Genomic DNA, 15025 nt, shown 5'->3' with positions numbered 1-15025 from the left:
AATTATTCACGAACCTTGAGGCTTCTTTGAGGCTGACAGAATAGTATCTGGTTAGCGTTTATGACCTTCCAAACCCCACGTCATTTTTAGTGGGCTATCCGTGACAGGCCCCCCCAATTAAGTCTTCTTTGAAGACCAGCACAGCCCCAGAAAATGTCTGCACCTGTCATAAACCCGTTACATTGTATTTTTAAATTCAAATTGTTGTACTATTAACCCCTGAAGCACCAGATGGATTAAAATACATAATATCTCATGAGATTATCAGGACACCCTATTTAAAGCATTAATAAAAAACACACCTTGCATATGGAGTACAGTTCGGGCACCACTCCATAAAAAAGACATGGAACTAGAAAAAGTGCAAAGAGCCACCAAATTAATAAAGGGAATAGATCATCTGATTTATGAGGAGAGGCTAGCTAAATTAGATTTATTTACATTACAAAAAAGGCGTCCAAGAGGGGATATGATAACTATATACAAATATATTCGGGGACAGTACAAGGAGCTTTCAACTGAACTATTTATCCCAAAGACGGTACAAAGGACTCAGGGGCATCCCTTAAGGTTGGAGGAAAGGAGATTTCACCAGCAACAAAGGAAAGGGTTCTTTACAGTAAGATTTAAAAGGGGTATGCTGCACTCCACAATGAAAAGATAAATACATACAATTTACCGGTGCTGCTGGTTCAAGGAGGTACCCGTCAGGTATGCCTAGTCACTTGAGAAAGACCTATTGGTCGAAACGTTGTGTGGCACAATACATTTTCTTTATTCAGAAATCCGTAGAGCGTTGGATCCTTCTTTCCTGTTCTTTACAGTAAGGGCAGTTACAGTGTGGAGTTCATTACTCAGGGAGACTGTGATGGCAGATACAATAGATTTGTTCAAAAAAAGGTTGGACATATTTTTAGATAGGAAAGGTATACAGGGATATACCAAAGGTATACAGGGGTATACCAAATAAGTAAACATGGGAAGGACGCTGATCCAGGGAGTAATCTGATTGCCAATACTGGTGTCAGGAAGGAATTTATTTTCCCCTTATGAGATATCATTGGATGATATGTCACTGGGGTTATTGTTTGCCTTCCTCTGGATCAATATACTTTAAGTACGGATATAGGATAAATTATCTGTAGTATAAATGTAGCATAGGTTAGACTTGATGGACGTACGTCTGTTTTCAACCTCATCTACTATTTAACCAACAAGTATTTGGTGTTACAATTTTTCCAACCTCTCTGGGCAGGACTTTACGAGGTGGAAAAGCTATCAACTACTTGTTGCAATAAAAGGTACCAGAGTTATCTCTCTCTCTATCCCCCTCTCCTTCCCCCTCGCCTCTCTCCCCCTCCTTCCCTCTCTCTTTCTCTCTCCCCCTCTCCTCCTCCTTCCCTCTTCTCTCTCAACCCCCTCTCATCTCTTTCTCCCCCTCTCCTTCCCTCTCTCTTTCTCTCCCCCCTCTCTCTTTCTCTCCCCCCTCTCTTCTCTCTCTCCCCCCTCTCTTCTCTCTCTCCCCCCTCTCTTCTCTCTCTCCCCCTCCCTTCTCTCTCTCTCCCCCTCCCTTCTCTCTCTCTCCCTCCCATCTCTCTCCCCCTCTCAGGGGTAATGATGGCGCCCGCGGCCTGTGATAACGGGGCTATGGTAGGCGGAGCCTCCTGAGGTAGGCGGGGCCTGCGGCTGGTAATGATGGCGCCCGCGGCCTGTAATAACGGGGCTTCGGTAGGCGGGGCCTCCTGAAGTAGGCTGGGCCGTTACGCGGTGGGCGGAGCCTGCGATGGATGGCGCCGCCGGCCTGTGATAACGGGGTTGCGGTAGGCGGGGCCGGCTCGCGGTGGGCGGGGCCAGCGGCTGGTAAGGATGGCACCCGGGGCTGCGGGGGAGAGCGGTAGGAGAGTCCGAGGCTTGGGCGGGAGCTAGGCCCGATGCGGCTCCCGTGCTGGGGAGGGGGATACCCGGTAGGAGCCCCCCTCAGGGCAGTAACGGACTCCTGCGGTATTAGAGTGGAAGCTCTGCAGGAAAGGAGAGACCCCCACTCGGAGGGGTATATGGGGGGCTTACCCCCCTCATTGACTCAGGGCAGGGTCCGGCACTGATGTGTGACAGGAGTGTACATTGTAAGCTCTTGCGGCCAGGGTGACACTCACACACTCTCGTTTCTCTCGTGTCTCGTATTTCTCTCTCGTGTCTCCTCTCTCTCTTTCTTGTCTCTCTCTCGTCTCTCTGTCTCTCTCTCCCGTCTCTGTCTCTCTCTCCCGTCTGTCTCATCTCTCTGTCTCTCTCTATCTCGTCTCGCTCTCGTCTCGCGTCTTGCTATCTCGTCTCGCATCTCGCTATCTCGCTCTCGTTATCGCGCTCTCATCATCTCTCTTGTCTCTTGTCTCTCGTCTCTGACTCATCTCTCGCTCTCCTCTCTATCTCGCTCTCTCGTCTCGCTCACTCGTCTCTCTCTCGTCTCTCTCTCTCGTCTCATCTCTGTCTCGTCTATCTCATCTCTCTGTCTCGCTCTCGTCTCTCTATCTCTCTCGTCTCTCTATCTCTCTCGTCTCTCTATCTCTCTCGTCTCTGCTTTGGGTTCTAGCATCTTTACATGTATGCACCCCCCCCCCCCACACACACAAAGATGCATGGGCACTGCACCCCCCCACCCTGCCTTTCACGCCACCCCCCCTGCCTTTCACGCCACCCCCCCTGCCTTTCACGCCACCCCCCCGCCTTTCACGCCACCCCCCCCTGCCTTTCACGCCACCCCCCCCCCCGCCTTTCACGCCACCCCCCCCCCCTGCCTTTCACGCCACCCCCCCCCCCTGCCTCCGGGCAACGCCGGGTATATCAGCTAGTACACACTAATAATATGTGTAAGGGCAATTACCACTAATGGCACAACCACAAATAGTACAGAAGGATGTAATAAAAGACTGACGTTGGCACAGACAACTAAACAATAACTCAGTTGTGAACACACACAAACAAACAAACAGATAGCACACTGGGGGATGCCAAGATACTGATCGGGAATATTGAAAAGCGGGACTGCTTGTGATCTGCGCTGGTGTACCAGTCCGGACTGCACCGATCAACAGCTGATCTTCCGTCCGCTTCAGCTCCTCGGCGATCTGACAGCAGCCAATGGGTGGGCGCACTGAACAGCCTCACGTGACCTCCACGCGTTTCGCTTCAGCGTGCTTCGTCAGGTGGGATACTAATGCGAGATTTGTTCTGGCTGATTCTTTCCTTTGGGGATTCTTGAGGGACACCCAACACCCCATCTCACACATTCCTAAATAAAGCGCACGCGTGGAGAAGGTCATGTATCCTGCTCTGTCCTGTATCGCCATTCTTTCATTTGTTGGGGTAGTGGGTTTATCTGTAATTACCCCCAGGGAAACTATGCTGCCAATAGTCTTGATGAGACTCTTCCGTCACGCTCATGTTAAAGACGACATCTCTATATTTCCTGTATGTCATTCTCCGTGGGACTGCATCTTCCAGTTGAGCCTCACGATGTAACAGTGGCCGGTGCTTTTTAAATTAACTGTATTGATCTGTCCTGCATCAGTAGCAAAAATTTAAATAAAATGAATGTTTTCCTTTTGAGAATTAGACTGTTTTGTATGCCATGAACTGCGCTCTAATCCAGGGGTGCGCAACACCAGTCCTCAAGCCCCTCCCTCCCAACAGGTCAGGTTTTCAGGGTATACCTGCTTCAGCACAGGTGGCACAATCCATTCCTGCTTCAGCACAGGTGGCTCAACCCATCCCTGCTTCAACCCAGGTGGCTCAATCAGAAGCTCGGTCTTTGACTGATCCTTTGATTGAGCCACCTGTGCTGAAGCTGAGGTATCCTGAAAACCTGACCTGTTTGGGGGGGAGGGGGGCTGGAGTTGAGTACCCCTGTTGTAACCTATCAACCTCATGTTTAATATCCATTACAATATCCTCTGCATCGCGTTAAAGCTGCACTTCAAGCTGTTGTTTAATAAAATAATAATTACATTCAGTATGAGCATCAATACAATATACATACTGACCACTGATTAGTTAAATTGCAGATCGATCAGCGACGATTCGGCTCAGGGTTCACTAAATGCATCTTGGGTAATCTTCTGCTGCACTGATGGCCAAAGTTCTGTGAAGAAGATCATGTGACCAGACGGGCACTAGATTCAATTGTTTCACTGCTAGAGTTCATTGCTTCTCCTTCACATTCTCCATACTCTTGGTATCCATAACAAAGCTCTATCCTGGATCTCCTCTTACCTCTCCCATCGTACTTTCAGTGTCTCTTTTGCTAACACCTCCTCCTCCTCTATTGATCTCTCTGTGGGGGTACCCCAGGGCTCTCTCCTGGGACCTCTTCTCTTTTCTCTGTACACACTCTCGCTAGGTGACCTAATAACATCTCTTGGGTTCAAATATCACCTCTATGCTAAGTCACAGTAAGGATTCTTGCGCTCGCGCTGTCCTTGTTAAAAGATAATCAGCTTGCAGCAGTGCGTATAGGAGCCACTCCTCAAGATACTCCTATGAAAGAAATACTCTCAAGGGAGTTTTTCAAAAGACAAAACAAACACACAAGCGCACCACAGATTAGTAAAAGGTGTATCACAAAAATGTAATAACATTATTAATAATTTTATTAAATTTTTGTGATACACCTTCTACTAATCTGTGGTGCGCTTGTGTGTGTTTGTTTTATCACCTCTATGCTGATGACACACAAATTTACTTTTCAACCCCTGACCTTACACCTGCTGTACAGACCAAAGTTTCTCTGCTATATCATCCTGGATGGTCCTCCGCCGACTTAAACTTAACATGGCAAAACCAGAGCTCCTCATACTTCCTCCCAAACCTGGCTCTACTTCCTCCTTCCACATTACTGTTGGAAGTTCTATCATTCACCCAGTAGCACAAGCACGCTGCTTAGGGGTCACACTCGACTCCTCTCTCATATTCTCCTCTCACATTAAAAAGGTAGCTAAAACCTGTCGTTTATTCCTCCGCAATATTACAGATACGCCCTTTCCTCTGTTACTCGACTGCTAAAACTCTGACTCAGGCCCTCATTCTCTCCTGTCTCGATTACTGTAACCTGCTGTTGTCCGGCCTTCCTGCCTCTCACCTGTCTCCCCTACAATCTATCCTAAACGCTGCTGCCAGAATCACTCTACTCTTTCCTAAATCTGCCTCAGTGTCTCCCCTGCTAAAATCAATCTCCTGGCTTCCTATCAAATCCTGTATCACACATTCAATTCTCCTCCTCACTTTTAAAGCTTTACACTCTTCTGCCCCGCCTTACATCTCAGCCCTAATTTCTCGCTATGCACCATCCCGACTCTTGCGTTCTGCTCAAGGATGTCTTCTCTCTACCCCCTTTGTATCTAAAGCCCTCTCCCGCCTTAAACCTTTCTCACTGACTGCCCCACACCCCTGGAATACCCTTCCCCTCAATACCGACTAGCACCCTCTCTATCCACCTTTAAGACAGTCTTGCTTAACGAAGCATATGAGTAGCACCGCGGCTAATACTATACGCATGATACATAAAGCTTGGCCCCCTGCACACGCACTTACCTGAACACCCTCCTACTTTACTCTGTCCGTTCTCCCTACCAATAAGATTGTAAGCTCTTCGGAGTAGGGACTCCTCTTCCACAATGTTACTTTAATGTCTGAAGCGCTTATTCCCATGATTAGTTATTTGTCATTTATATGATTGTCGCGTGTATTACTACTGTGAAGCGCTATGTACATTAATGGCACTATATAAATAAAGACATACATAGAGATGGCGGGCTCAAAAAGTGATGCTGTTTCAGTAGGCGATGTGACTTTGTAAATGGTTGCTATAGGAACAAAAATGCTTGTTACATTAGAATACATTTCAAATGTCTTTAATTTTTTTTAAATGCTACAAGTGTTTTCTCATAGTACAGAAGTGATTTATTAAAAACAACACACGTAGGATATTGCTTGAACTGCATCTTTAACCTCCGTGTCTCTGTAACACATCATAGCTAGGTTTCCATATTCACCATTAATGGCGCGGTCTTTATACCCGAAGGACGTGCCCCTTTTTGTGCATGACACTTTATCGTCCTTGAATAAACAGAATTATAATGTAGATATGTATTCTGCATAATAGGATTGCTATAAGGTGCTGTATGTAACCTACTCTCGGCCTTATAGATAGTGATATATCTGGAAAATGTATATATTTTTTATGATGTTAAGGGGTATATTTGCTAGAATTGTTAGGTCGGTAAAATCCAATCTTTCAATAGTCGATAAATAATCTTTGGCATAAGCTGAGCGTTTTCTCACTGTGCGGTACCTAGATAAGGGCTCGAAGTCCGGATACATATATGTCCAGGCCACACGGCTCCTCTTGTGTGTTTTGGGGGCGGTATATAATATCTGTATTCTAGGGTAAGAAACCATTTAAAAATGAATACATTTTAATTAAAGTCAATTCTGTTTCCTAGCATCACCGCCAACCTTCTCCACTTTGTGCGGCTTCTGCATCGTTGGACCACATGACATCCGTTTGTACAAATCTGTATTCTGGAGTTCTTTTCTACAGTCTGCTATGTAATCATTTATCTGGAATGACCCCAGCGGCCCTCTTATCCACCAATGTCATGTTCTATGCCATCACTGGCAAGGTTTTTATACTATAACAATCCGTAGCATTCATAAATACTTTCTTCATTTCACAAAAGCAGTGGCGGGGTAAACGTGGACTTATTCATGGTCCAGCACCAAAATGTCTGGTCTTACAGTATGGATTTTTGTAAAGGATTTGGGTGGGAAAGTGTGTGTATTCATATGCGTGCACGCCCCTCTAGCACTGATTATAAGCCTGAACCCAGATAAACACACCCGCTCTCACCCACACCTCCCTGCCACCTCTTCCCCTGTAAATGATGTTAACCTTCTGATTTAATACTGACCAACCTTAAAACTCGCCCCACAAATCAAGCATCCCAACCGCCTGCACTCATGGCCACTGTCCCATAGTCACTTCTCCCACCCACTGTGGCCAGGCACTGCCATCTACTGCACTTACTCCCTCACCTGCTGTCTCTGTAAGTTTCCCATCAAACCTCTTAGAGTGTAAGCTCTTCGGGGCAGGGACTTCCTTTCCTATTGTCTGATTTTGCTGCACTTATTGTCTTATAATTCCCTGTACTGTATTCTTTGTGAAGCGCTGAGTACACGGTTGGTGCTATATAAATAAAGACATACAATATATATATATATATATATTTTTTTAAATATATATATATATATATATATATATATACACACACATACATACATATATATATACACATACATACATATAGAATGAATATATAATTGAACTTTTAAAACCATATGCAGTTGGGATTTCCTTTTGTGTGTCTGCTTGGAGCTTCCGTCTTCCTCCCAGGGTTATAGAAATAAGAGAGAACGCCGATGGTGCCGGTCATAAGATATTGAGAACAACAGAGCTTTAAAAATGTGCACTCACGTTTGCAACTCTGGAAATAGTCCTTGTATTGGTGTCTTTAGTGTTTGGTTGTCCTTCTGGGTGTCCCATTCAGCTTTCCCTCCTGATGCCACTGATGATGACAGCTCTGCACTCAACGCGTTTCGCCCGTTGGCTTCCTCGGGAGTGGAGAGCTGTCACCATCAGTCATCAGCTGGAGACAGGGTAGAAGCGTTTGGGAGATCCGCAATTCAGCAGGAACAGAACAGACCCTAACATCGCGAGACGCGAACTCTGTGACGTCACCAGTCAGGAAGTGACTGTCCAGGGAGAAAGCCGGAGCACCCGGGCGTCCTCCTGCCACACCGAGGAGGGGAGGCTGAGGCGGACACCCAGAAAGACAACCTAACGCTACAGACACTAATACAAGGTGGGACAGAACCCTGCCCTTTATTTCTTCCTCCCCGTGACCTGCCCCAATGTCTCCCGGGCCCCCCCTCCCTGTGACCTAGCAGCCCCAATGTCTCCCCATCTCCCTGACCTCCCCGCTCCCTCCATCCTGCTACAGAGAACACGTCTCCGATCCCTGCACACACCCCGGGGTGCCCGTTACTGGGACAGGAGTTATACTTTGGTATTTTAAGTGTCCCCAAACTGCTATACAATTTGGGGACACTTTGCCCTCCTGCCGCTTTACTTGTTTGTCTCCACGCACCCCCCCAAACTTCATGCACACCCCCAAACTTCCTACACCCCCCTGTAAAGTGAAGATTCATGTTTGCTATAACAAGAAAGCAGATGAACAAAACTTTCATAGCTCCATTCATACTCCTTGAGAAAGCGCTCTAAGCGTGAAACGCGTGGGAGGAGAGTTCCCCTGTTTTGTCTCCAGTATGTTTTTGTTTTTAATCATGTAGTTCAATACATTTTCTTTATTTTATATTTTTTTTACACCCGGTGAGTTGTTCAGTGCTTTTTCAGAGTGTTTTGCTGTTCAATCAATCTCCTGCAGTTTTTTTTAACAAGAAAGCAGTTTAGTGGCTATACACGGGGGGGAATGTCAGTAACGGAAAAGGTTACATTGTATATCAATGTTATAGGGTCAGTAAGAGAGGAAACCCCTGAAATGTGAGTGTAACCCGTCACCGTGTGTTGCAGGCCGCTCTGGGAGTGAATGGGTTAATGTATATGCCTTTTGGCATTTGCTCTTTGGTATTTGAGTAGGGCACACAGCCAGCCCCCAGAATCCAAAGCTCAGCTCCTTTTTATATTTAGTCCCTGTTCCCAGCGCACACGTCTAACAGGCTCTCGTTACAGGCAGGGGGTCCGGCGGGCAGGGGGTTCGGCCTCGGGACAGAGCAGGCTGGAATCGGGAAGTCTGACATCAGGTAATAAGCATGAAATCCGTTGCAGTGTTTGTGAGGGGGGGGGGGGGTGCGTGCCGTGCGTTCCCGCTGTCGCAGCGTGACGGTGTTTGTACCCTCGCCTTCTGTCCGGCAGAGAGAAAGTATTCGGATATGCCACTTCCTCCCCGGCGTCCGTCACCCCGAGCTGTTTGGTGCCGCAGGGTCGGGGAACTCTGGGGATGGAGATTTGGGGGTTCTTGTCCCAGATAAAAGGTGCTGACTCTTTATACTGTGGGACGCTGATGCTAAAAAATCAGTGAGACTGACTCCGAATCTGTGGGATGGGAACGTGTCCGATTATTGTGAAAATCTACTGTACATGTTTTAATGGGCTCCTATCCCGGGGGCGCATGGGGCTCCTATCCGGGGGGTGGCCATGGGGCTCCTATCCCTAGGGGGGTCGTCGGGGCTCCTATCCCTGGGGGGGCGACGGGGCAGCTATCATGGGGGGGGCGACAGGGCTCCTATCCCGGGGTGGGGGATCCGATCCCGGGGGGCGGGGTCCTATCCCGAGGGGGGCTCTCTGCAGCTAGGGCCTATATATGTATATGTGTGTATCTGCAGCTAGGGCCTGTATATGTATATGTGGACACATGATACATAAAGCTTGGCCCCCTGCAGACGCACTTACCAGAACTCCCTCCTACTGTCTCTGTACGTTCTCCCTACCTACCAATTAGATTGTAAGCTCCTCAGGGCAGGGACTTCTCTTCCTTAATGTTACTTCTATGTCTGAAGCACTTATTCCCATGACCTGTTATTTATATTATTTGTTATTTATATGATATGTGTTACTACTGTGAAGCGCTATGTACATTTATGGCGCTATATAAATAAAGACATACAATACAATGTGTGTATCTGCAGCTAGGGCCTGTATATGTATATGTGTGTATCTGCAGCTAGGGCCTGTATATGTATATGTCAGTACCTGTATATGTGTGTATCTGCAGTTAGGGCCTGTATATGTATATGTCAGTACATGTATATGTGTGTATCTGCAGTTAGGGCCTGTATATGTATATGTATATGTCAGGACATGTATATATGTGTGTATCTGCAGCTAGGGCCTGTATATGTATATGTGTGTATCTGCAGCTAGGGCCTGTATATGTATATGTGTGTATCTGCAGCTAGGGCCTGTATATGTATATGTCAGTACCTGTATATGTGTGTATCTGCAGCTAGGGCCTGTACCTGTATATGTGTGTATCTGCAGCTAGGGCCTGTATATGTATATGTGTGTATCTGCAGCTAGGGCCTGTATATATATATATATATATGTCAGTACCTGTATATGTGTGTATCTGTAGCTTAGGAATGGGAGTTGCAGATCTGGTTTGTCCTGTCCACATGGCTTTGCAAGGTGTCAAAGTTCAGGGGACACGCAGTGCTCTGCATATTGCGTGTGGTCTGTAACCGTGTGCAGGAGGTCACCTATACACAAGGCTTCTCAGACTCGCATGTGAAAGTACAGCATGTCTGCCATAGGCCCCCAAACTGGCTTCTCCCTCCTCCCCACACCTCACACTTTAAGTGTTTGTGCCCTGAATCAGTGAATCACCCCCCTTAGCACTGTCCATCCCTTTGTTTCATGGTGTACGCTCTCCTTCTTCCCCCTCACTCCTTCTTCCCCCTCACTCCTTCTTCCCCCTCTCTCCTTCTTCCCCCTCTCTCCTTCTTCCCCCTCACTCCTTCTTCCCCCTCACTCCTTCTTCCCCCTCACTCCTCCTTCCCCCTCTCTCCTTCTTCCCCCTCTCTCCTTCTTCCCCCTCTCTCCTTCTTCCCCCTCACTCCTTCTTCCCCCTCACTCCTTCTTCCCCCTCACTCCTTCTTCCCCTCACTCCTTCTTCCCCCTCACTCCTTCCCCCTCTCTCCTTCTTCCCCCTCTCTCCTTCCCCCTCACTCCTTCTTCCCCCTCACTCCTTCTTCCCCCTCACTCCTTCTTCCCCCTCACTCCTTCTTCCCCCTCTCTCCTTCCCCCTCTCTCCTTCTTCCCCTCACTCCTTCTTCCCCCTCACTCCTTCCCCCTCACTCCTCCTTCCCCTCTTTCCTCCTTCCCCCTCTCTCCTTCTTCCCCCTCTCTCCTTCTTCCCCCTCTCTCCTTCTTCCCCCTCTCTCCTTCCCCCCTCTCCTTCTTCCCCCTCACTCCTTCTTCCCCCTCACTCCTTCTTCCCCCTCACTCCTTCTTCCCCCTCACTCCTTCTTCCCCCTCACTCCTTCTTCCCCCTCACTCCTTCTTCCCCCTCACTCCTTCTTCCCCCTTACTCCTTCTTCCCCCTCTCTCCTTCTTCCCCCTCTCTCCTTCTTCCCCCTCTCTCCTTCTTCCCCCTCTCTCCTTCCCCCCTCTCTCCTTCTTCCCCCTCTCTCCTTCTTCCCCCCTCTCTCCCTCTTCCCCCTCACTCCTTCCCCCCTCTCTCCTTTCCCCCTCACTCCTTCTTCTTTGCCTCTCTCTCTCTCTTCTTCCCCCTCTCTCCTTCTTTCCCCCTCTCTCCTTCTTTCCCCCTCTCTCCTTCTTTCCCCCTCTCTCCTTCTTCCCTCACTCCCTCTCTCCCCCACCCTATCCCCTCTCTCCCCCACCCTATCCCCTCTCTCTCCCCCACCCTATCCCCTCTCTCTCCCCCACCCTATCCGCTCTCTCTCCCCCTCTTCCCTCCCCCCTCCCCCCTCTTCCCCTCCCCCTCCCCCCTCTTCCCCTCCCCCCCTCTTCCCCTCTCCCCCCCTCTTCCCCTCCCCCCCTCCTCCTCTCCCCCCTCTCTCTCTTTCCCCCCTCTCTCTTTCCCCCCTCTCACCCCCTCTCTCTTTCCCCCCTCTCACCCCCTCTCTCTCTTTCCCCCTCTCACCCCCTCTCTCTCTTTCCCCCCTCTCACCCCCTCTCTCTCTTTCCCCCCTCTCACCCCCTCTCTCTTTCCCCCCTCTCACCCCCTCTCTCTCTTTCCCCCCTCTCACCCCCTCTCTCTCTTTCCCCCCTCTCGCCCCCTCTCTCTCTTTCCCCCCTCTCACCCCCTCTCTCTCTTTCCCCCCCTCTCGCCCCTCTCTCTTTCCCCCCTCTCGCCCCCTTTCTCTCTTTCCCCCCTCTCACCCCCCCTCTCTCTTTCCCCCCTCTCTCTTTCCCCCCTCTCACCCCCTCTCTCTCTTTACCCCCTCTCTCCCCCTCTCTCTGCAGAGTGACAACGAGTGATAGTGATATGTGCGTGTGACACAGAGTGACACCTCCGGGTTAATCATTCTCCCCGTAATAAATACACAGCCGGGGAAACTACCAGCTCAGCAGAACGCCCCGGGGCGACCGTGAGAATCCTGCCCTCTCACCCCTGCCCTGCTCCTCAGGCTTGATTGACCACTAAAGAGAGTCGCTCTGTAGGTTATATTCTCACTCGGGATCTGTTTTGCAGATGTGAGTGGCTGAGTCTCTATATATACACACGTCTGCGTGGGCCGCGTCTGCTCGGCCATCTTTAAATGCCCCCGTGGGTCGCCTCGCTGTAAGACGCTGTGGTCGGGATCTCCCCGTTGGAACAAGCCAGGATGGGGGCACAGGGTTATGGCTATTACCGGACGGTCATCTTCACGGCCATGTTCGTGGGGTACACGCTATATTACTTCAACCGCAAGACCTTCTCCTTTGTGATGCCGTCCGTAATGCAGGAGATCAAACTGGACAAGGATGACCTAGGTGAGCAACCTGTGTGTGTCCATACGTGTGCGCTGTGCATGCATGTAATTGCACTGTGCGTGTGCCCTGTGTGTGCGTGTAACTGCCCTGTGCGTGCATGTAACTGCCCTGTGCGTGCATGTAACTGCCCTGTGCGTGTACCCTGTGCGTGCATTAACTGCCCTGTGCGTACATGTAACTGCCCTGTGTGTGTGCCCTGTGTGTGCATTAACTGCCCTGTGCGTGCATGTAACTGCCCTGTGTGTGTGCCCTGTGTGTGCGTGTAACTGCCCTGTGCGTGCATTAACTGCCCTGTGCGTGCATGTAACTGCCCTGTGCGTACATGTAACTGCCCTGTGCGTGCATGTAACTGCCCTGTGCGTGCATTAACTGCCCTGTGCGTGCATGTAACTGCCCTGTGTGTGTGCCCTGTGCGTGCATGTAACTGCCCTGTGCGTGCATGTAACTGCCCTGTGCGTGCATGTAACTGCCCTGTGCGTACATGTAACTGCCCTGTGCGTGCATGTAACTGCCCTGTGCGTGCATGTAACTGCCCTGTGCGTGTGCCCTGTGTGTGCGTGTAACTGCCCTGTGCGTGCATTAACTGCCCTGTGCGTGCATGTAACTGCCCTGTGTTTGTGCCCTGTGCGTGCATTAACTGCCCTGTGCGTGCATGTAACTGCCCTGTCTGTGTGCCCTGTGCGTGCATTAACTGCCCTGTGCGTGCATGTAACTGCCCTGTCTGTGTACCCTGTGCATGCATGTAACTGCCCTGTGCGTGCATGTAACTGCCCTGTGTGTGTGCCCTGTGCGTGCATTAACTGCCCTGTGCGTGCATGTAACTGCCCTGTGTGTGTGCCCTGTGCGTGCATGTAACTGCCCTGTGCGTGCATGTAACTGCCCTGTGTGTGTGCCCTGTGCGTGCATTAACTGCCCTGTGCGTGCATGTAACTGCCCTGTGTGTGTGCCCTGTGCGTGCATTAACTGCCCTGTGCGTGCATGTAACTGCCCTGTGTGTGTGCCCTGTGCGTGCATGTAACTGCCCTGTGCGTGCATGTAACTGCCCTGTGCGTGCATGTAACTGCCCTGTGCGTGCATGTAACTGCCCTGTGCGTGCATGTAACTGCCCTGTGCGTGTGGCTTGTGTATGAGCCCTGTACATGAGTGTGTCAATGTCACACACACACACACACACACACACACACACACACACACACACACACACACACACACACACACACACACACACACACACACACACACACACACACACACACACACGTGCGCGCGAGAAAGTTTGTGAACCCCTTAGGATTTCAAATCTAAAATGTTATTAGATCTTAATATAAGTCCTAATAATAGATACTGATACAGACACAGATAACCTGATCACACAAATGACACAAACATGATACTTTTTCAACATTTATTTTCCCACAATTGATTAAACATTCAATATCCGTGTGAGACAAAGTCTGTGGCCCGTTACATTCAGTACCTGGTGGCCCGTTACATTCAGTACCTGGTGGCCCGTTACATTCAGTACCTGGTGGCCCGTTACATTCAGTACCCGGTGGCCCGTTACATTCAGTACCCGGTGGCCCGTTACATTCAGTACCCGGTGGCCCGTTACATTCAGTACCCGGTGGCCCGTTACATTCAGTACCCGGTGGCCCGTTACATTCAGTACCTGGTGGCCCGTTACATTCAGTACCCGGTGGCCCGTTACATTCAGTACCTGGTGGCCCGTTACATTCAGTACCCGGTGGCCCGTTACATTCAGTACCTGGTGGCCCGTTACATTCAGTACCCGGTGGCCCGTTACATTCAGTACCTGGTGGCCCGTTACATTCAGTACCCGGTGGCCCGTTACATTCAGTACCTGGTGGCCCGTTACATTCAGTACCCAGTGGCCCGTTACATTCAGTACCTGGTGGCCCGTTACATTCAGTACCCGGTGGCCCATTACATTCAGTACCTGGTGGCCCGTTACATTCAGTACCTGGTGGCCCGTTACATTCAGTACCTGGTGGCCCGTTACATTCAGTACCCGGTGGCCCGTTACATTCAGGACCCGGTGGCCCGTTACATTCAGTACCTGGTGGCCCTCCCTTGAGCAGCAATAACTTCAGCTGCGCGTGTCCTGTAACTTTCGGTCAGTCTCTCACATCGGGTCCGAGGAATTTAGCTCCATTCCTCCTTACAGAACTGCTTCAGCTCAGGGACATTTGAGGGCTTCCTGGCATGGACCGCTCGCTTCAGGTCCTGCCACAGCATTTCCATGGGGTTTAGGTCCGGACTTTGACCAGGCCATTCTATCACGCAGAATTCCTTCTTCTGCAGCCACGCTTTTGTAGATCTGCTTGTATGTTTAGGATCACTGTCTTGCTGTGTGTGTATATACACACCTGCACAGTTAATGACACAGCCCTGTGTGTGTATATACACCTGCACCGTTATAATGACACAGCCCTGTGTGTG

Source organism: Ascaphus truei, chromosome 6 (genome assembly GCF_040206685.1).
Source record: "Ascaphus truei isolate aAscTru1 chromosome 6, aAscTru1.hap1, whole genome shotgun sequence".
NCBI classification, from domain to species: Eukaryota; Metazoa; Chordata; class Amphibia; order Anura; family Ascaphidae; genus Ascaphus; species Ascaphus truei.
The sequence above is the reverse complement of the archived record's forward strand: the minus strand, read 5'-3'. Positions refer to the sequence as shown.